This window comes from Macaca nemestrina, chromosome 1 (genome assembly GCF_043159975.1).
Source record: "Macaca nemestrina isolate mMacNem1 chromosome 1, mMacNem.hap1, whole genome shotgun sequence".
Taxonomy (NCBI): domain Eukaryota; kingdom Metazoa; phylum Chordata; class Mammalia; order Primates; family Cercopithecidae; genus Macaca; species Macaca nemestrina.
The window spans coordinates 121,765,448-121,786,359 of NC_092125.1; the positions used below are offsets into that span (position 1 = coordinate 121,765,448).

General features: G+C 38.4%; 1 long non-coding RNA gene across 2 annotated transcripts in view; it reads left to right on the plus strand.

The window, feature by feature from the left end:
• The window catches only part of LOC105479218 (uncharacterized), a 45,217-nt gene that overhangs the window by 18,950 nt on the left and 5,355 nt on the right, over positions 1-20,912 (plus strand). The window contains exons 4-5 of one of the 2 annotated variants that reach the window (XR_011622644.1): positions 7,031-7,210; positions 13,709-14,657. This is a non-coding gene — a long non-coding RNA (uncharacterized lncRNA). Of the gene's footprint in view, positions 1-7,030; positions 7,211-13,708; positions 14,658-20,912 lie in introns of those variants that run through there. The other variant, XR_985758.2, reaches the window with a different exon arrangement.

Genomic DNA, 20,912 nt, shown 5'->3' on the forward strand with positions numbered 1-20,912 from the left:
ATTGCAACCCCCACTTTTTTTTGTTCTCTATTTGCTTGGTAAATCTTCCTCCATCCCTTTATTTTGAGCCTATGTATGTCTCCGCGTGTGAGATGGGTCTCCTGAATACAGCAGACTGATGGGTCTTGACTCTTTATCCAGTTTGCCAGTCTGTGTCTTTTAATTGGAGCATTTAGTCCATTTACATTTAAGGTTAATATTGTTATGTGTGAACTTGATCCTGCCATTATGATATTAACTGGTTATTTTGCTCATTAGTTGATGCAGTTTCTTCCTAGCCTAAATGGTCTTTACATTTTGGCACGTTTTTGCAATGGCTGGTACCGGTTGTTCCTTTCCATGTTTAGTGCTTCCTTCAGGGTCTCTTGTAAGGCAGGCCTAGTGGTGACAAAATCTCTAAGCATTTGCTTATCTGTAAAGGATTTTATTTCTCCTTCACTTATGAAACTTAGTTTGGCTGGATATGAAATTCTGGGTTTAAAATTCTTTTCTTTAAGAATGTTGAATATTGGCCCCCACTCTCTTCTGGCTTGGAGAGTTTCTGCCGAGAGATCTGCTGTTAGTCTGATGGGCTTCCCTTTGTGGGTAACCCGACCTTTCTCTCTGGCTGCCCTTAAGATTTTTTCCTTCATTTCAACTTTGGTGAATCTGGCAATTATGTGTCTTGGAGTTGCTCTTCTCGAGGAGTATCTTTGTGGCGTTCTCTGTATTTCCTGGATTTGAATGTTGGCCTGCCCTACTAGGTTGGGGAAGTTCTCCTGGATGATATCCTGAAGAGTGTTTTCCAACTTGGTTCCATTTTCCCCCTCACTTTCAGGCACCCCAATCAGACGTAGATTTGGTCTTTTTACATAATCCCATACTTCTTGCAGGCTTTGTTCATTTCTTTTTCTTCTTTTTTCTTTTGGTTTCTCTTCTCGCTTCATTTCATTCATTTGATCCTCAATCGCTGATACTCTTTCTTCCAGTTGATCGAGTCGGTTACTGAAGCTTGTGCATTTGTCACGTATTTCTCATGTCATGGTTTTCATCTCTTTCATTTCGTTTAGGACCTTCTCTGCATTAATTACTCTAGCCATCAATTCTTCCACTTTTTTTTCAAGATTTTTAGTTTCTTTGCGCTGGGTACGTAATTCCTCCTTCAGCTCTGAGAAATTTGATGGACTGAAGCCTTCTTCTCTCATCTCGTCAAAGTCATTCTCCGTCCAGCTTTGATCCGTTGCTGGCGATGAGCTGCGCTCCTTTGCCGGGGGAGATGCGCTCTTATTTTTTGAATTTCCAGCTTTTCTGCCCTGCTTTTTCCCCATCTTTGTGGTTTTATCTGCCTCTGGTCTTTGATGATGGTGATGTACTGATGGGGTTTTGGTTAGGTGTCCTTCCTGTTTGATAGTTTTCCTTCTAACAGTCAGGACCCTCAGCTGTAGGTCTGTTGGAGATTGCTTGAGGTCCACTCCAGACCCTGTTTGCCTGGGTATCAGCAGCAGAGGCTGCAGAAGATAGAATATTTCTGAACAGCGAGTGTACCTGTCTGATTCTTGCTTTGGAAGCTTCCTCTCAGGGGTGTACTCCACCCTGTGAGGTGTGGGGTGTCAGACTGCCCCTAGTGGGGGATGTCTCCCAGTTAGGCTACTCAGGGGTCAGGGACCCACTTGAGCAGGGAGTCTGTCCCTTCTCAGATCTCAACCTCCGTGTTGGGAGATCCACTGCTCTCCTCAAAGCTGTCAGACAGAGTCGTTTGCGTCTGCAGAGGTTTCGGCTGTGTTTGTTATTTTTTACTGTGCCCTGTCCCCAGAGGTGGAGTCTACAGAGACAGGCAGGTTTCCTTGAGCTGCTGTGAGCTCCACCCAGTTCGAGCTTCCCAGCGGCTTTGTTTACCTACTTAAGCCTCAGCAATGGTGGGCGCCCCTCCCCCAGCCTCGCTACTGCCTTGCCGGTAGATCACAGACTGCTGTGCTAGCAATGAGGGAGGCTCCGTGGGTGTGGGAGGCTCCGTGGGTGTGGGACCCTCCCGGCCAGGTGTGGGATATGATCTCCTGGTGTGCCTGTTTGCTTAAAGCGCAGTATTGGGGTGGGAGTTACCCGATTTTCCCGGTGTTGTGTGTCTCAGTTCCCCTGGCTAGGAAAAGGGATTCCCTTCCCCCTTGTGCTTCCCAGGTGAGGCAATGCCTAGCCCTGCTTCAGCTCTCGCTGGCCGGGCTGCAGCAGCTGACCAGCACCGATCGTCTGGCACTCCCCAGTGAGATGAACCCAGTACCTCAGTTGAAAATGCAGAAATCACCGGTCTTCTGTGTCGCTCGCGCTGGGAGTTGGAGACTGGAGCTGTTCCTATTCGGCCATCTTGCCCATAGTTCCAAATTACATCCCCTAAAAACTATTTTATGTTGCTAATGGATAGAAATAATGTTGATGATATTGAAATGAGTCACTTCATAGAATTTCAGCTTGACCATTTCTAGAATTTTCTATTTAAATTAACTCCAATCTAGCCCTCCAAACATAATTCACTACTATTATTCTATAATACATTTCTGCTTTGGCCAAAGGTCTATTCTTTGTCCTCAAACATGCCTTGCATGTCTTTGCTCAAGTTGTTTCTCCACTCCTTGACTGTAGTGTCTTGCCTGCAGTGTCTCCTTATCCTCACCGTCCATCCCAATCTTAGCAGTTCTTCAAAGTCCAACTCAGATCTTTTCTTTGTATCTTAATGATCTCTCCTTCTGATGTACTTTATGTGCTCTAGCACATATTTTCTGTATTGCTTATATGATACTGTCTTGTGACAATACCAGGAATGCAGTTGGCGGCAATATGAGTGCTCATTATGGGATTTCAGCACTTTAGCAGAGTTCTTGTGAGTCCAGACAGGTTTCTCCATTTACCACATTTGGAAACTAAATTGTATCCATTTTTCCTATGATCGGTAGGTTAAGTGTTTGGTTCTACTCCCAGAACCAGAAAAAGTCTAATAGAAGTGCTGCCAGGAAAATATTTTATTTTATTTTATCTTAGTTCCAGGGTACATGTGCAGGGTGTGCAGTTTCATTACATAGGTAAACATGTGCCATGGTGGTTTGCTGGCACTATTAACCCATCACTTAAGTATTAAGCCCAGCACGCATTAGCTATTTTTCCTGATGCTCTCCCTCCTGCCACCCCCACCAACAGGCCCTAGTGTGTGTTGTTCAGGGAAAGTTTCAATTGTGAAAATAATCATATCAACAAACACTACAAGTACCTACAATGTGCCCGAGACTGTATTTGGTGCTTATATCACTTAAGCTTTAATTTTGTAAGCAATCGAAACCAACGCTAATAAGTACAAATCAATATATTTGAAAGATATGTAGAAACTCACGGAATCAAAAAGAATACAGAACCTGCCTCTAATATAATAGAAACCAAGTCTTCCTATGGGGAGGGGTGTGGGAGGAAGGCTTAGGATAAATAAACTCCAATTTTATTTTCCATTCATGAATGACAACAGTTAAATCCTGGGGGAAAACATATTGTTGTATTACACCAGACCCTCGATTAGGGAAAGGGCAGGGCACTTGGATTTACATTTTCTGGAGGACTGGTCACAAAATGAAATTCTAAAAGAATAAAAAGTTAAAACAGAGTGAATTAAAAAAAAGACTATCATCAGAGGGCTTCATTTTATTATTTCTTTTACCCTATAAAGAGGATTATTACTATTGCACCAATTTTGCAGATGAGAAAATCAATCAGCTATTAAACACCAGATCCAGGATTCAGTGACAAGACCATCTGTCTCCAACATGGGGATTTCCTAATTTATACTGCATTGCTTCCCTGTGTTAAGTAAGCAAGCTTTGATCCAAGTTAAACTGAGTGAGGCATTTTCCCAAGGTAGTCAAGAGAATACAGTTGAGCCAAAGAGTCAGAATGTCAAATCAAAGTCAAGGATTTGCAAAAGCAAACAGCAAGGCCAGTAGCTCCAGGTTTACCGTATTCAGGACTATCAGGTGGAGCTACCATTTATATCTAGTGAGGTATTTTCTATTGAATTTGGCATCCCCGATTCTAAATAAATGATATGACCTGCAGATTAAACATTTATTTTCAATAGCTCCTTAAGAGCTCCAGGTGAGTCCGCATCAAACTTGCATCCCATCTGAGCACTTGGGTATTGGAAAGAATCACTGCCATTATGAGTCATAGAATGAATAGTTTTAAATTGTGACCATGTGTATCCTTTTACGTTGTTAATTTTTTTCAACAATCTTGTATTATTTTTAGTCTCTTTAATTGTAAATTCTACTCTGCACATGAGTTTAGGTATACATTTTAAGAAAAATGTGGATAGGTGTGGTGGCTCAACACCTGTAATCCCAGCACTTTGGGAGGCCAAGGTGGGTGGATCACCAGAGATCAGGAGTTCGAGACCAGCCTGGTCAACATGGTGAAACCCCATCTCTACTAAAAATACAAAAATTAGCTGGATGTGGTGGCGGGTGCCTGTAATCTCAGCTAAATGGGAGGCTGAAGCAGGAGAACTGCTGGAACCCAGGAAGCAGAGGTTGCAGCGAGCTAAGATAGTGCCATCGTGCTCCAGCTCGGGTGACAACAGTGAGATTCCATCTCAAAAAAAAAAAAAGTCAAAATGAAAACCCTTTCTCCATCACGTAACTTAAAATATAACATTATCTTTGACTGTTATCCTATATACTTCTCCCCAGTTAAAAGCTCATCATTCCCCTGGAGAAACCACTATTCTGAGTTTGGAACTATTTTCTTACTTCATTTATAGTATTATCACATATGTCTGTTTCCCTAAATAATACATTCTTTAGTTTTATATTCACTTATTATAATCACTTTATTATATTAGTTTCAACATATTCATTAGTCTTGACTTTATAGAAATGAAATAATACCATATGCATTCTTCTATTTCTTGCATTTTTAGCTCAGCATTGTTTTTGAGATTTATCCAATTGGTACAAGTAGCAGCTGTTCGCTTATTTTCATAGCTCTATGGTATTCCATTAGACAAATACGCTTTGATTTACTGATCCTTTCTCTGTATAACAACATAAGGTTTATTTTCAGTATTTTCTTCTACATGCTGCTGTCAGCGTTCCTGCACACATGTCTCTTGGTGCTCTTCTGCAAGAATTTTTCCAGTGTTTACACCTAGGAATGGAATTGCCCAGTGAGATAGCACATGCATATTAAAATTTACTATTTACCTAGAAAGTTTCTTCCAACGTAGTTATATCAATTTACACTACCAACAGCAATGATTGAGAATTCCTACTCCACCTCTTTGCCAAAACTTAATCATCAGACTAAATTTGTGTCATTAAGGTGAGTAGTTTCAGTTTATATCTATCACATTACTAATGTGGTTGAGCATTTCTTGACATTTATTGGCTGCTTTCGTTTCCTTTTCTGTGAAATGCCTGCTTGTATCTTTTGCCCGTTTTTCTATTGTGCTGCCCACACGTTTATTAATTTTTATCACCATGCTTTATATATTCTTGATTGTAATTATTTTTCAGTTATGCGCATTGAACATATCTTTTCCAACTTTATGGGTTATTTTTTCACTCTCTTTATGGTGCCTTATAATGAAAATACATTCTTAATTTTAATATAGCCAAATGCATACCACTTGTATTTTATAGTTTGATTTTTTGGAATCTGATTTGAAAAATTTCTCCCTACTCTGAGGATGTAAATATACTTTATATTTTCTTCTAAAATTTTAAATATTGTCTTTAAATTTGAGCTATTAATTTATTAAATTTATCTTTTGTGTGTAGTGCACAGACTTGATCCAATTTCATTTTTTCCATGTGGGTAACTGCTTGCCCCAACATAGCTTTAATAACCCATCTTTTCCACACTAATTTGAAATGCCATTTCTGCCACTCCTCAGACCTGTCATAGGTAATGGTATCCCATCCTCCGACAGACACACACAGTTTTTCATCCTCAGGAATGCCTTAGTTTTCTTGGCCTTTTATGCTTTCATTTTAGTGTTATCATAAAAGTCCCATAAGAAACCCCACGGGAATTTTGATTGGATGTACCTGGAATAACATTGGAAAAAATGAAAATCTTTATGATTTTAAGTTTTTTCATGAAAATGGGTTGCCTCTCAAGTTATTTACATCTTTGAAAGTGTCTGTTAATAAAGTTATTATAACTTTCTCCATAGTAGAATTTCACATCTTAAGAAATTACAGATCTCCATATGACCCAGCCATCCCATTACTGGGGATATACCCAAAGGATTATAAATCGTGCTGCTATAAAGACACATGCACACGTATGTTCATTGCGGCACTATTCACAATAGCAAAGACTTGGAATCAACCCAAATGTCCATCAGTGACAGACTGGATTAAGAAAATGTGGCACATATACACCATGGAATACTATGCAGCCATAAAAAAGGATGAGTTTGTGTCCTTTGTAGGGACATGGATGCAGCTGGAAACCATCATTCTTAGCAAACTATCACAAGAACAGAAAACCAAACACCGCATATTCTCACTCATAGGTGGGAACTGAACAATGAGATCACTTGGACTCGGGAAGGGGGACATCACACACCAGGGCCTATCATGGGGAGGGGGGAGGGGGGAGGGATTGCATTGGGAGTTATACCTGATGTAAATGACGAGTTGTTGGGTGCTGACGAGTTGATGGGTGCAGCACAGCAACATGGCACAAGTATACATATGTAACAAACCTGCACGTTATGCACATGTACCCTAGAACTTAAAGTATAATAATAATAATAATAAAATAAAATAAAATAAAAAGAAATTACAGATCTCTTATATATATTGTCTTTACTGTAGATGGTAGCATTTTAAAGTGCATTTTCTATTTATCACTTGTTTCTATAAATTCAATTAATCTTTATATAAAAACTTTAATTCCAGCAATACCACTAAATATGATTATTAGCTTGAATAATTTTCTATGCATTTTTTGGTTTCTATGTCATCTGAGAATAATGGCAGTTTTCTTTCTTCTTTTGCAATATGCTTAGCTTAAAGGAGCATCATATAAAAGGAGAATGAGGAACGATTTCTGAGAAGATGGCAGAGTAGAAAGCACCAGGAATCTGTCTCCCTTCCTAGACAAAAAGTTTACTGGCAGAATTTGTCTGATGCAACTACTTTGGATCTCTAGAGTCTATTGAAGCCTTGCAACTTCAGAAGAAAGCTTGGTAGGTAAATTGAAGTAATTTTAGTCGATTTCAGTTCTTAGCACAGTAGCAGCTATTCTTCCCCCACCACTAAGCCCCAAGGCAGGCAGCTGTGCATATGTTCCAGGAGCAGCTTATACAGAGCTTGTGGGAACCAGGGTGGGCAAAAAAGGACTATGTCCTTCAAATATCAGAGATCTGTGCTCTTGTCACTGATTGCTGCTTCTGATTACAAAGGTGTAGACAAAGAGGTAGGCAGTCATTGTTGTTGCACTTCCCCCCATTGTTGCAAGCTACTCCCCATCTGGCTCAAGTAAAGGGTTGGCACCATTCTTATCTTCCCTTTATTTTTCTCTTTCCAACATTTGGAAGCCAAACATCAAACACTAGAACATTAAAAAATAATTGTATATATTGGGAGAATTAGAAAGTGACTGCATATGCCCAAGGAAAGGCTCAGAAAAGACCTGTGAAGATCTGAAGTTTATACTTCAGGCTTATTCTCAGCACAGAGACAGCTTACAACAACAACAACAAAACAAAACCCCAAATCAAAGCCAAGTGCAGTGACCTGTAATCCCAGCTACTCTGGAGGCTGAGCTGGGAGGAGCATTTGAGCCCAGTAGTTTGAGACCAGCCTGAGCAGCACAGCAAGATCACATCTGTAAGAAATAAAGAAAAAAAAAAAAGACAAAAAACCAAAGCAATAACAAAAACCCCCAGCAAATCCTGGGGAATGGGGAGAATCTGCTTTTCAGAGATACAATATTATTAGATTCAAATGTCCAGTTTTTAACCAAAAATCATAAGGCGTACAAAGGAAGAAGAAAGTATAGCTCATTCAAACAAACAAAAAAAATAAATCAATATAAATGTCTCCAAAAAAGACCTGATGGCAAATATACTAGGCAAAGACTTTAGAACAACTGTCTTGAATATGTTCAAAGAACTAAAAAAAAGACGTAGAGAATGAAGGAAATGATATACGAACAAAATGTAAATATCAATAATAAGATTTTTTAAAATTTGGATAAGAAAGGAAAATAAATTGTAGAGCTAAAAATTAATATAACTGAAATGGAAAACTTAGTAGAAAGGTTCAAGGGCAGATTTGCACTGACAGGAGAAAGAATTGGGAAACATAAAGATAGGAGAGTGAAAATTATTAAGTTGGAGGAACAGGAAGAAAACAAATTGAAGAATACTGAAGAGAGCCTAAAGGACATGTGAAAAGCCATCAAGTGGACCAACATACACATTGTGGGAATTCAAGAAAAATAAAAGAGAAAGGAAGGAGCAGAGACATTATTTTGAAAGATAATAGCCTAACACTTCCCAAATTTGATGAAAGACATGTATATAGACATCCAAAAACTCAGCAAACTCCAAGTAAGATGAACTTAAAGAAATTCACACCAAGACACATTATAATCAAATTTTAAAAGACAAAGACAAAGAGAGTCTTGAAAGCATCAAAAGAGGAGCAACGGGCCACATACAAGGGATCCTCAATAAAATTATCAGCAAATCTCTCATTAGAAACTTTAGAGGCCAGAAGGCAGTTGGCAGATATATTCAAAGTTCTAAAAGAAAAAAAGTGTCAACCAAAAATCTTTCATCTGGCAAAACTATCCTTCAAAAGCCAGGGATAACATGAGATATTTCTAGATAAGCAAAAGCTGATGTAGTTTGTTACCAATAGACCTGTCCTGGGAGAAATACTCAAGGGAGTCCTATAGGATGAAATAAACAGACACTAGACAGAAACTTGCTGCCATATGAATAAATAAAGTTCTCAGTAAAAGTTAACACACAGACAATCATAAAAGCTAGTATTATTGTAATAATGACTTGTAACTCCACTTTTTGTTCTCCATGTAATTTAAGAGACAAATGCATTTCAAAGAATCATTAGTTTACATTTTTGAACACATAATATATGAAGATGGTATTTTATCACATCAACAACTGAAAGGGGTAGGGAATGGGGCTGTAAAAGAGCAGAGTTTTGTAAGTTATTGCAGTTAAACCTGTGTAAATTCAAATTAGAAGGTTATAACCTTAGGATATTACATGTAATCCCCATTGTAACTAATGGGGAAGAAAATAGCTATGTATGTGTGTGTATTCATATGTGTGTGTATATATATGTGTGCATGTATATATGTGTATTTGTGTGTATATGTGTATAGATGTATGTGTGTGTGTATAAAGAAATGTAAACATTTCACTACAAACAATCAACTAACCACAAAGAAAGACAGTAATGCCAGAAATGCGGGACAAAAAAGCTAAAAGGCATATAGGAAAGAAATAACTAAAATGACTGAAATAATTCCCTCTTTATCAGTAATTTCTCTAAATGTAAATATATTAATGCTTCAATCAAAATACTGAGATTGGCAGAATCAATTAAAACACATAATCCAAACATACGCTGTCTACAAGAGACTCATTTTAGATTTAAAGACATAAATAATTTAAAAGAGAAAGGATGGAGAGAAGTATTCCATGCAAATAGTAACCAAAAGAGGGCAGGAATGGCTATATTAATAACAGACAAAATAGATTATAAATTTTAAAATGTACAAGAGACAAAGCAGGACATTACATATTAATACAAGGTTTAATAGAGCAAGAATCTAACAATTTCAAACATTTCTGTACCTAATGACACACTATAAAAATATATGAAGCAAAAACCGACAGAATTAAAGGAAGAAATAGACAGTTCTACAATAAATGCTACTTGGAGACTTCAATACCCCATTCTCAGTAATGAATACAACAATCACATGGAAGATAATTGAGGAAATAGAGGACCTAAACAATATAATAAACCAACTAGATGTAAGAGTTATACACAGAATACTCTACCTAACAAAAACAGCATTTACATTCTTCCCAAGCGCACATGGGACATTTTTCAGTATAGACTATATATTAGGTTACAAATTAAGTCTCAACAGATTTAAAAATATAGAGATCATACAAAGTATCTTCTCCAACCACAAAGGGGGTGAAGTTAGAAATCGATAATAGAAGTGAAACTGTAGAAGCCACCAGTCTGTGGAAGCTAAACAACACACTGTTAAACAATAATAGATTAAAGAAGCAGTCACAAGGGAAATTTAAAAATACTTAGAAATGAATGAAAATAAAACATAACATAGCAAAACTTATGGGAAACTGTGAAGGCACTACTAAGTGAGAACTTTATAACTCTAAATATTTACATTGAAAAAACAAGAACAATCTCAAACTGACAATCTAATTATGCTTAAGGAACTACAAAAAGAAGCACAAATTAAACCCAAAGGTAGCAGAAAGAAGGAAATAATAAAGACTGGCGCTCCAATAAATGAAAGAGAGAATAGTAAAACAATAGAGAAAATCAATAAAATAAAAAGTTAGTTCTTTGAGAAGATAAAACATTTCAACAAACTTTTAGCTAGACAAACTAAGAAAAAAGAGAGAAGACTCAAATTACTAAAATCAGAAATAAAAATGGGGACATTACTACTGACTATAAAAAATAAAAAGGATTATGAGGTTTTTTAAAAAAATTTAAGTTCTAGGGTACATGTGCACAATGTGCAGGTTTGTTACATAGGTATACATATGCCATATTGGTTTACTGCACCCAATAACTGGTCATTTACATTAGGTACTTCCCCTAATGCTATCCCTCCCCCAGCCCTCCACCCCGGGACAGGTCCGGTGTGTGATGTTCCCCACCCTGTATCTCATTGTTCAATTCCCATCTATGAGTGAGAACATGTGGTATTTGGTTTTCTGTCCTTGTGAGAGTTTGCTGAGAATGACGGTTTCCAGCTGTATCCATGTCCCTGCAAAGGATATGAACTCGCCCTTTTTTATGGCTGCATAGTATTCCATGGTATATATGTGCCACATGTTCTTTTTTTTTTTTTTTTTTTTTTTTTTTTGAGACGGAGTCTTGCTCTGTCACCCAATCTAGAGTGCAGTGGCACAATCTTGGCTCACTGCTAGCTCCACCTCCTGGGTTCATGCCATTCTCCTGCCTCAGCCTCCCAAGTAGCTGGGACTACAGGCGCCTGCCACCACACCCAGCTAATTTTTTTTTTCGTGTTTTTAGTAGAGATGGGGTTTCACCGTGTTAACCAGGATGGTCTCGATCTCCTGACCTCGTGATCCGCCCGCCTCGGCTTCCCAAAATCCTGGGATTACAGGTGTGAGCCACCGCACCGAGCGGCCACATTTTCTTTGTTCAGTCTATCATTGCTGGACATTTGGGTTGGTTCCAAGTCTTTGCTATTGTGAATAGTGCCGCAATAAACATACGTGTGCATGTATCTTTATAGTAGCATGATTTATAATCCTTTGGGTGTATACCCAGTAATGCGATCGCTGGGTCAAATGGTATTTCTAGTTCTAGATCCTTGAGGAATCGCCACACTGTCTTCCACAGCGGTTGAACTAATTTACACTTCCACCAGCAGTGTAAAAGTGTTCCTATTTCTCCACGTCCTCTCCAGCCTCTCGGACTGCCGTGCTAGCAGTGAGCAAAGCTCCGTGGGCATGGGACCCATGGAGCCAGGAGCGGAATATGATCTGCTGGTCTGCCTTTTGCTAATACCGTTGACAAAGCTCAGTATTAGGGCAGAAGTGTCCTGTTTTTCCAGGTACAATCTGTCACGGCTTCCCTTGGCTAGGAAAGGGAAATCCCCCAACCCCTTGTGCTTCCTGGGTGAGGTGATGCCCCACCCTGCTTTGGCTCGCCCTCCATGGGCTGCACTCACTGTCCAACCAGTCCCAAGAGATGAACCAGGTACCTCAGTTGGAAATGCAGAAATCACCTGTCTTCTGTGTCCATCACGCTGGGAGCTGCAGACTGGAGCTGTTCCTCTTCTGCTATCTTGCCTAATTCTCAGTGGTTGGATTATGAGGCTTTTAAGAGCAATCGTATGCCAATAAATTTGATAATTCAAATGAAATGAGCAAATTTCTAGAAACACGAAACCTACCAAAGCTAAATCATGAAAAGATAGAAAATTGGAATAGACCTATAACTACTAAGGAGATTTAATTAGTAACCAAAAATCTTACATTGGGCATGATGGCTCATGCCTGTAATCCCAACACTTTGGGAGGCTCAGGTAGGAGAATCACTTGAGCCTGGGAAGTTGAGGCTGCAGTGAGCTGTGATTGTATCACTGCATTTCAGCCTGGGTGACAGAGTGAGATCCTGTCTCAGAAAAATAATAAAATGCAATAAACTTCCAACAAAGAAAAGCTGTAGACCTGATACTTGAGAGGTGAATCTACCAAACATTAGCAACAAGCTAACACCAATTCTTTTCAAACTTTTCCTGAAAAATGAAGAGGAGAAAACACTTTCTAACTCATCGTATCTGTCCAGAATTACTGTAATATCAAAGCCAGATAAATATACAGGAAAACTACAGACCAAAATCTCTTATAAACATTGATGAAAAAATCCTCAACAAAATACTATTAAACTGAATTTAACAGGATGTTAAGGGATTATATACCGTGTTCAAGAGGGATTTATTCATAGAATGCAAGAATGGTTCAACATATGAAAATCAATGAATGTAATATACACATTAAATGAATGAAGAAAAAAATGGCGTAATCGTCTCAACTGATGCAGAAAAAGTATTTGCCAAAAGTTAACACCCTCTCATAATAAAAACAAACTAGGAATAGAAACTACTTCAACATAATAAAAGCTATGTTTGAAAAACGCATAGCAAATATCACACTCAATGGTGAAAGACTGAAAGCTTTTCTAAGATCAGCAACAAGATAACAATGCTGCTTTTGCCACTGCTATTCAACATAGTCTTAACCAGAACATTTGGGCAAAAATAAGACATAAAAGGCATCCAATTTGGGAAGGAAGTAGCAAAATTGTCCCTGCAGATGTGATAATATATATGAAAAACCCTAAATTTTTAACATAAAAAATTTTGTCAGAGCTAATGAATGAATTCAGTAAAATAACAGGTTACAAAGTCAACACAAAAATCAATTGCATTTTTATAAACTCACAATGAAAATCGAAAAAGAAAAATTATAAAAACAATTTCATTTACAATAGCATCAAAGAGAATAAAATACTTAGAAATTAACTTGATAAAGTGAAAGACTGGCACTATGAAAACTATAGAACATTGTGCAAACTAATTAAAGAAGATATGAATAAATGGAAACATGCCCCATGTTCATGAATTGGAAGACTCAATGTTGTTAAAATGTCTATACTACCCAAAGTGATGTACAGATTCAATGCAATCCCTATCGAAATCCTAATGTTGTTTTCTTTGTTGTCATTGTTGTTTTTTGAGACAGGGTCTCACTGTGTCACCCAGGATAGAGTGCAGTGGCGTGATCATAGCTCGCTGCAGCCCTGACTTCCTGGGCTCAAGCAATCCTCCCACCTCAGCCTCCTGATTAGCTGGGACCACAGTCATGTGCCACCATGCCTGGCTAATTTTTTTGTATTTTTTATAGGGACAGCCATGTTGCTGAAGCTGGTCTTGAACTCCTGAGCTCAAGCAATCTGCCCACCTTGGCCTCCCAAAGTACTGGAATTACAAGCATGAGCCACCACATCTGGCCCCATTGATGTTTTTTGGGCCATTATCTAACATCACAGGCAAAATTAACTCAAAATAGATCAAAGGCCTAAATGTAAGACGTAAAAGTATAAAACTCTTAGAAGAAAACATAGGGCAAAAATTTCATGATATTGGACTTTGCAATGATTTGTTGGATATGACACCTAAATCTCAGACAACAAAAGAATAAAATGCACAAATTGGACTTCATGAGTATTTTAAAAGTTTGTATATCAAAAGACAATACAAACAGAGTAAAACTGCAGCTCACAGAATGCTAGAGAATATTTGCAGAGTATATTTGATAAGAGATATTCAGAATATAGAGAGGACTTCTAAAACTCAATGACACACACACACACAACCAAACAACTTGATTCAAAAATGGACAAAGAACTTGAATATATATTTCCTCAAAGAAGATATTGAAATGGCCAATAAACGCATACAAAGATGCTTAATGTCATTAATCATTAAGGAAATGCCTATCAAATCTACAATGAGACATCTCCTCATATCCACTAGGATGGCTACTAGAAAATAATAAGTTTTAACAAGGATGTGGAAAAATTGGAGCAGTTGTGCCCTGTTGGTGGGAATGTAAAATGGTACATCTGCTATGGAAAACAGTATGGAACTTCCTAAAAAATCATACATGGAATTACCACATGATTCAGCAATTCCACTTCTACATATACCCAAAAGAATTGAAAGCTTGGTGTCAAAGAAATATTTGTACACCCATGTTCACAGTAACATTACTCACCATAGCTAAAGCATGCAAACAACTCAAGTGTCCATCAATGAATGAGTGGATAACAAAACTGTTATTTATACATACAATAAAGTATTATTTGGCCTTTAAAAGGAAATTCTGACTTGCTACAGCATGGATGAACCCTGAGACATTTTGCCAAATGAAAAAAGCCAGTCTGAAAAGACAGATACTATATGATTTTTCTGTTTATGTGAGATACTTAGAATAGTCAAAATCATGGAGACAGAAAGTAGAATAGTGGTTTCCTGGAGCTGGGGGAGGGGGAAATGGGGACTTACTGGTTAATAAGTATAGAGTTGGAGTTTTACATGATGGAAAGAATTATGGAGATGGAAAGGGGTGATGGCAGAAGAACATTATGAATGTATTTAGTACCAACGAACTGTACACTTAAAATATTTAAGTTGGTAACTAGTTTTGGCCGATTTTTTTTTTTTTTTTTTTTTGAGACGGAGTCTCACGGTGTTGCCCAGGCTGAAGTGCAGTGGCGCGATCTCGGCTCACTGCAAGCTCCGCCTCCCGGGTTCCCGCCATTCTCCTGCCTCAGCCTCCTGAGTAGCTGGGACTACAGGCGCCCGCCACCGCGCCCAGCTAATTTTTTGTATTTTTAGTAGAGACGAGGTTTCACTGTGGTCTCGATCTCCTGACCTTGTGATCCGCCTGCCTCGGCCTCCCAAAGTGCTGGGATTACAGGCTTGAGCCACCGCGCCCAGCCTGGCCGATTTTACCACAGGAAAAACATTTTTAAAACATTGAAAAAAAGACAATGGAGACTGACCCATGCAGTCAATATAAGTGAGAATGGAGGTTTGTTCACATACGAAGAGGGCAAGACTGTTAGAATAACCAATGCCGGTCAATTGCAGAGAGCATTCTCCCACACCTGTCCAGCACAAAGGTTGCCATAGGACAGAACAGAGTATCAGCATGGTCTCTAGAATAACTGACTTATATTCTAATCATGGTTCTCCTCCTTTCTAGATATATGACATTGGACAAGTTATTTCACCTGTGAGCCTCAATTACCTCATTTATTACATGTAGATAATAATAGCTATTGTCTTATAGGGTTGTTGTGAGAATTACATGAGATAACCTATGTAAAACACCTAGCACTGGGCCTAGCACATATTAGTTATTTAATAAATTTTTCCCAATCTGAGGATCTCAAGTCCTTGGACAGCTGAGGAGTAATTGTAGGGGAAAGGGGAGTTTGCACACAAAACATTGTGTGTGAATTAAATACCTTACATGTTTCAAATATAAATTTATTACAATTATTGTTATTTTTAAGATTTAATTTAATTCTATTTTATTTTAAGTTCCATGATACATGTGCAGAACATGCAAGTTTGTTACATAGGTAAACGTGTGCCATGGTGGCTTGCCACACCTATCAACCCCTCACCTAGGTATGAAGCCCCACATGCTTTAGCTGTTTATCCTGATGCTTTCCCTTCCCCCACCCCCCTGACAGGCCCCAGTGTGTGTTGCTCCCATCCCTGTGTCTATGTATTCTCTTTATTACAATAATTTTTAAAATATAGATGTTTAAATAAAATACCAATTCATTTGGAAATTCCAGTTGCATTTTGCTATATATTTTCTTTTTTTTACTTTCTTTTTTTTTTTTAAATTACTTTAAGTTCCAGGATACAAGTAAAGAATGTGTAGGTTCGTTACATAGGTATACGTGTGCCATCATGGCTTGCTGCACCTATCAACCCATCGTCTAAGTTTTAAGCCCCACATGCATTAGGCATTTGTCCTAATGCTCTCCCTCCCCTTGTCCCCAACTCCCCAGCTGGCCCCAGTGTTTCTTGTTCCCCTCCTTGTGTACATGTGTTCTCATTGTTCCAACTCCTGCTTATGAGTGTGTCCAACTAAACACATGCGGTGTTTAATTTTCTGTTTCTGTGTTAGTTTGCTGAGGGTGATAGCTTCCAGCTTCATCCATGTCCCTGCGCAAAGGACATGATCTCATTCCTTCTTATGGCTGCATAGTATTCCATGATGTATATGTACCACATTTTCTTTATCCAGTCTATCATTGATGGGCATTTGGGCTGGTTCCACATCTTTGCTATTGTAAATAGTGCTGCAATAACCATATGTGTGCATGTGTCTTTATAGTAGAATGATTTATATTCCTTTGGGTATAAAATGTTCTGTGTGAGAGACATGTGAAGGGAGAAGAAAACACACACACACAATACCTTTAAGGGTAAACAACCTTTATCCCACATGAATGGCAATGCAGATATAATAAGCAAATGATACAAAAAGCAACTTGATATAATAAGCAAATTGACATAACAAGCAAATCGCAATGGGAAGGGGAGAAGGGAAAAGATATATATATATATATATATATATATATATATATATATATATGTGTATCTTTTTTTAATATATATATATCTTTTTTTAATATATGTATATCTATATCTTTTTTTTCTTCATGGAAAGCAACAGCCTGGACTCCAGAGTCAGCCACCTATTCGTGCATAGACGAGGAGAGGTTTCATGAAGCTTTGGCACAGTCTGGGCCTCTAGCTGTTTTTGTAAAGAGTTGTTTGGCATGAGGCCCAGTTACAAGGGCCATTCACGACTGGACTCAAGGAACACAAAAAGACCAACTTGTTTTTTGCGATTGTCTATTGTTTTTCAATAACTAACATATAGGAAGAGATTGAAATAGAGATTTTTCCAAGACAGTGCTGGATGAACGCCTCAAGGGGCTCATACAACCTGTTCTGGGACTTGGCGACCACTGTTTGTGTCCATGTTCGGTTGAGTTCAAATTTAATATTTAACTTTTCCTCCACATTCGGCCTCAGTTTAATACTCAATTGTACGAAAATACCCTTACAGATACATGGGGAAGGGAATATTTGATATAGTTTACAGATACAGGGTAAGTACAGGAGAATTAAAAGCACAATTAATAAAAATCACATTCAACATGGCTTTGTGAGTAATACTGTGAGAATTGTCAGGGCTATACATACAACATTCAGTATGCAGTAAGATGCAAACTCCTCTTTGGACTGCGGTAAGCATGTCTAATGCCATTTGATTTTGCAACACAACAGTACGCAACTGAGCAAATTCATCTGATCACAACATTTAAGTCCAGTGTCCGACCCTGGAGCCCAGGCTGTTGCTTCCCAGTCTGGTGGGGAATCCTCCTTTCAAAGAGCAAAAGTTAGTTACTTATTGGGCTTTGCTGGAAACACAGCACATCTACTTCAACCATGATGTCTTTATGAGGCCTGAAATTCCTATTATGACTTGGGTCAGGAGTTCCCCCAAAACTCACTGGATATTTTTTTCCATAGACAAAGATAGGGATCATCATCAATTTTATCATGTTTAATCCTCTATATAGAAGCCATAATCACATAGACTTTCTAAGGTGGAGCTATAGTGGGAATCTACCCAGAAGTTCTGTTGGTTCAATCAACCTATTTCAGATTATGTTGTTCACTTGTTATGAGGGAACTAACGTCATAAGTCACATACTTTGTCTTTCCTCCCCTTTGCACCCATTTACCTGGAGCTCATAACACCCTAACAACATGACAACCTGTGCCATCTTGAACTGATCCTACCAGTTATAGGAAGAGAGTCAGAGGACAGAATTTGTTTGCTTCTGCTTGGATAAGACAATATACAAATCATTTCACAGTCACCAAAGTTTTCAAATTGTAATTTCATTCGAGATGCTGAGTCAAGCTCCCCTCAGTCTGCCTCCTTAGAGCTAATTCTTCCAAGGCCAATAATAACAATCATGGAATGCTAGCCTCGATGATCTTAACTACCCAGTGTACTTTTATCACTCTGTATCTTCAGGAATTTATTGGACTAGTCCCCATGACTACCATACCAATCTTTGAAAGCGATGGGATCGTCTGAGAAACACTTTTTAAATCCCAAGTCCCTTGGTTCACTTCTAGAAGGCCATGGTGCGTGCCCCTAGTCTGACATCCAGCTCTCTACATCAGTTGTCAAGTGATTCAGGGTGAGTAGCCAAGCAGCATGCACACTGAGCTTCCTGGAATAGTACTTTCTGGGTAAAAAATCAGAGACAGAAGCAATGGCAGAGTGATCCTCTGGTGTTTATTTTATTCTCAGGCAGCACACAACAATCTAACATAGCACATATCTAGCTCTGAGAAAGAGGCTCTGGGCCTTGGATGTTGGGACTTTTAAGCTTCTTAACAAAACTCTTTAGTGAGATTGGGATATGGGGTCTAATAGCAGTATGATATAGCAGAATCTTGACTTTCAGTCTTATCTACTACCTTAGCATTCATCTATTGGAAGAACACTTGGCTTTCTTCTGGTGTAATCCATCCCCATGATTATACACAACTGCTTGGTGTAAACTTGGCTGAAGTTCTCATTCACCATGGTCAGCTCTCTGTCAGGATGGATTGCATTAGGACCTAGGCTATAGATTATAGCTTGTTTCCAGAGGCAACAGGCCAACTTTCTTTTCCAGGAGGCCGCTTGCAGGTCTGTTAACTCAGGCAAGTTAATTCTTACCTCTCAACTGTCTTATAGGAGAAATTGACAAAAACCATCATAAACAAGGCATAACCTGGTTAAGTTATTGAACTTCAAGAATAAATCATGAATTCTTCAGGCACTCACAGGAAAAAAGTCAAATAACTTTATAAGCGTGGATTAAAGAAAGGGTAGTGATCATCCACTGGCTTCAAACATCCCCACAACAACATTCAGTGCCAGGACACAAGGGAGCAATGCCTACTATCTAAAGCTAAGTTCACCTGGAAGTAGCTCATGTGAGAATAATTTGGGAGTGGAATGCGAAGAATAAGAGTAAGAGACAGGGAAGTGAAACAGGGAAGAAGGGAGGGCCAATAAAAACATGCTTTTATCAAATTAGCCACTGGTAGAAACAACTAAGTGCTCCATCCCTTTGGAATGGTGTTAGAAGTCTTACAAAATGTGCTTCTAGAACATCAGGGGAGGAAGGGTGGAAACGTTATGTTCCCCTGATCTTCGTAAGTGACAGTAACCCTTCTAATGTCTAGATTGTACCTGTTTGAGTGGAAACCTGTGTCTCAGAAGCCCTAGGAAGGGTAGCAAGAAGTGCACAACACAGATCTGAGGTAAGATTCCACAACGCCACGAAGACCATGAAGGCTTATGCAGAATTGGTGGCTGTAGCTTCAACTGGAATTAAAAGGTAAGGCAGACACCATTTGAAATAATGTTAAGAAGTTTTGTCTATACCTGAAGAGTTCTGAGGAAAAGAAAGTACAAGCCCAACGTATTATACTCTACCAAGTATAATATCCTTGAAGAATACTTTTCAAGAACAGAGGAGACCGGAAGACATTCTCACATATAAAAGAACTTAAGGCCTGTGGCAGTCACAGAACTACTTGGAAAACTATTCAACTACAAAACAGCCAACCCTGAAAAAGTAAATGAAAGAGCCATAGGAAAAGAACTAGCTCAATATTCAATGTCAGAATAAAAAAGTAGTAGTATTTACAAAATTTTGAGTAAAAGAGTGAGCCAATAACTTTGTGTCCAAAAGTTACCAATCAAATATAAAGGCAACAGTCAGGCATTTTCATACATGCAAGAAAATGGAAGATACTGCAAGTCCTTCTTGGTAAACAAAAGCAAAACAAATAAGATAAAGAAATGAATATTGGAGAAGTTGTAGTGTAAGTATAGGGGGTGAATATTGCATTGATTTAAATATAGGACTTTAGTTCTGTTATAAAACAAAGTGATATTAAAAATTTGGGGCTGGATGTGATGGCTCACGCCTGTAATCCCAGCACTTTAGGAGGCTGAGACTGGAGTCCAGGAGGTCAAGGGTGCAGTGAGCCATGTTCATGCCTTTTGTACTCCAGCATGGGGAACAGAATGAGACTTTGTCTCAAAAAACAATTTTTCTTAAGTTAAAAAACTTTTTTGACCCTGTGAAAATAATAATAAAAATAAGAAAATGAGAGGTATGGAAAGAATGTTAGATTTTTATCTCCCATACCTCTGAATAAGTATATGTGGGTTTGAAAACATAAATTCAGCTTCTGTTTTCCATAATCTTTTATTCTTAATCCATTTTTTTGCTTCCCTCTAACACATATAAGACAGGTTTTTGTATTCTTACTGTCTTCAATTCTTACCTTTCCATTCTGTCTTAAACCTACTTCACTCAGGCTTTTGCCACTAAATTGTTTACCAACCCCACTTCTGTCAAGTTTATCAATGATCTACAGATTGTTAAGCATAATGGTCAATTCTCAGACTTCATCTGACCTGACCTAAG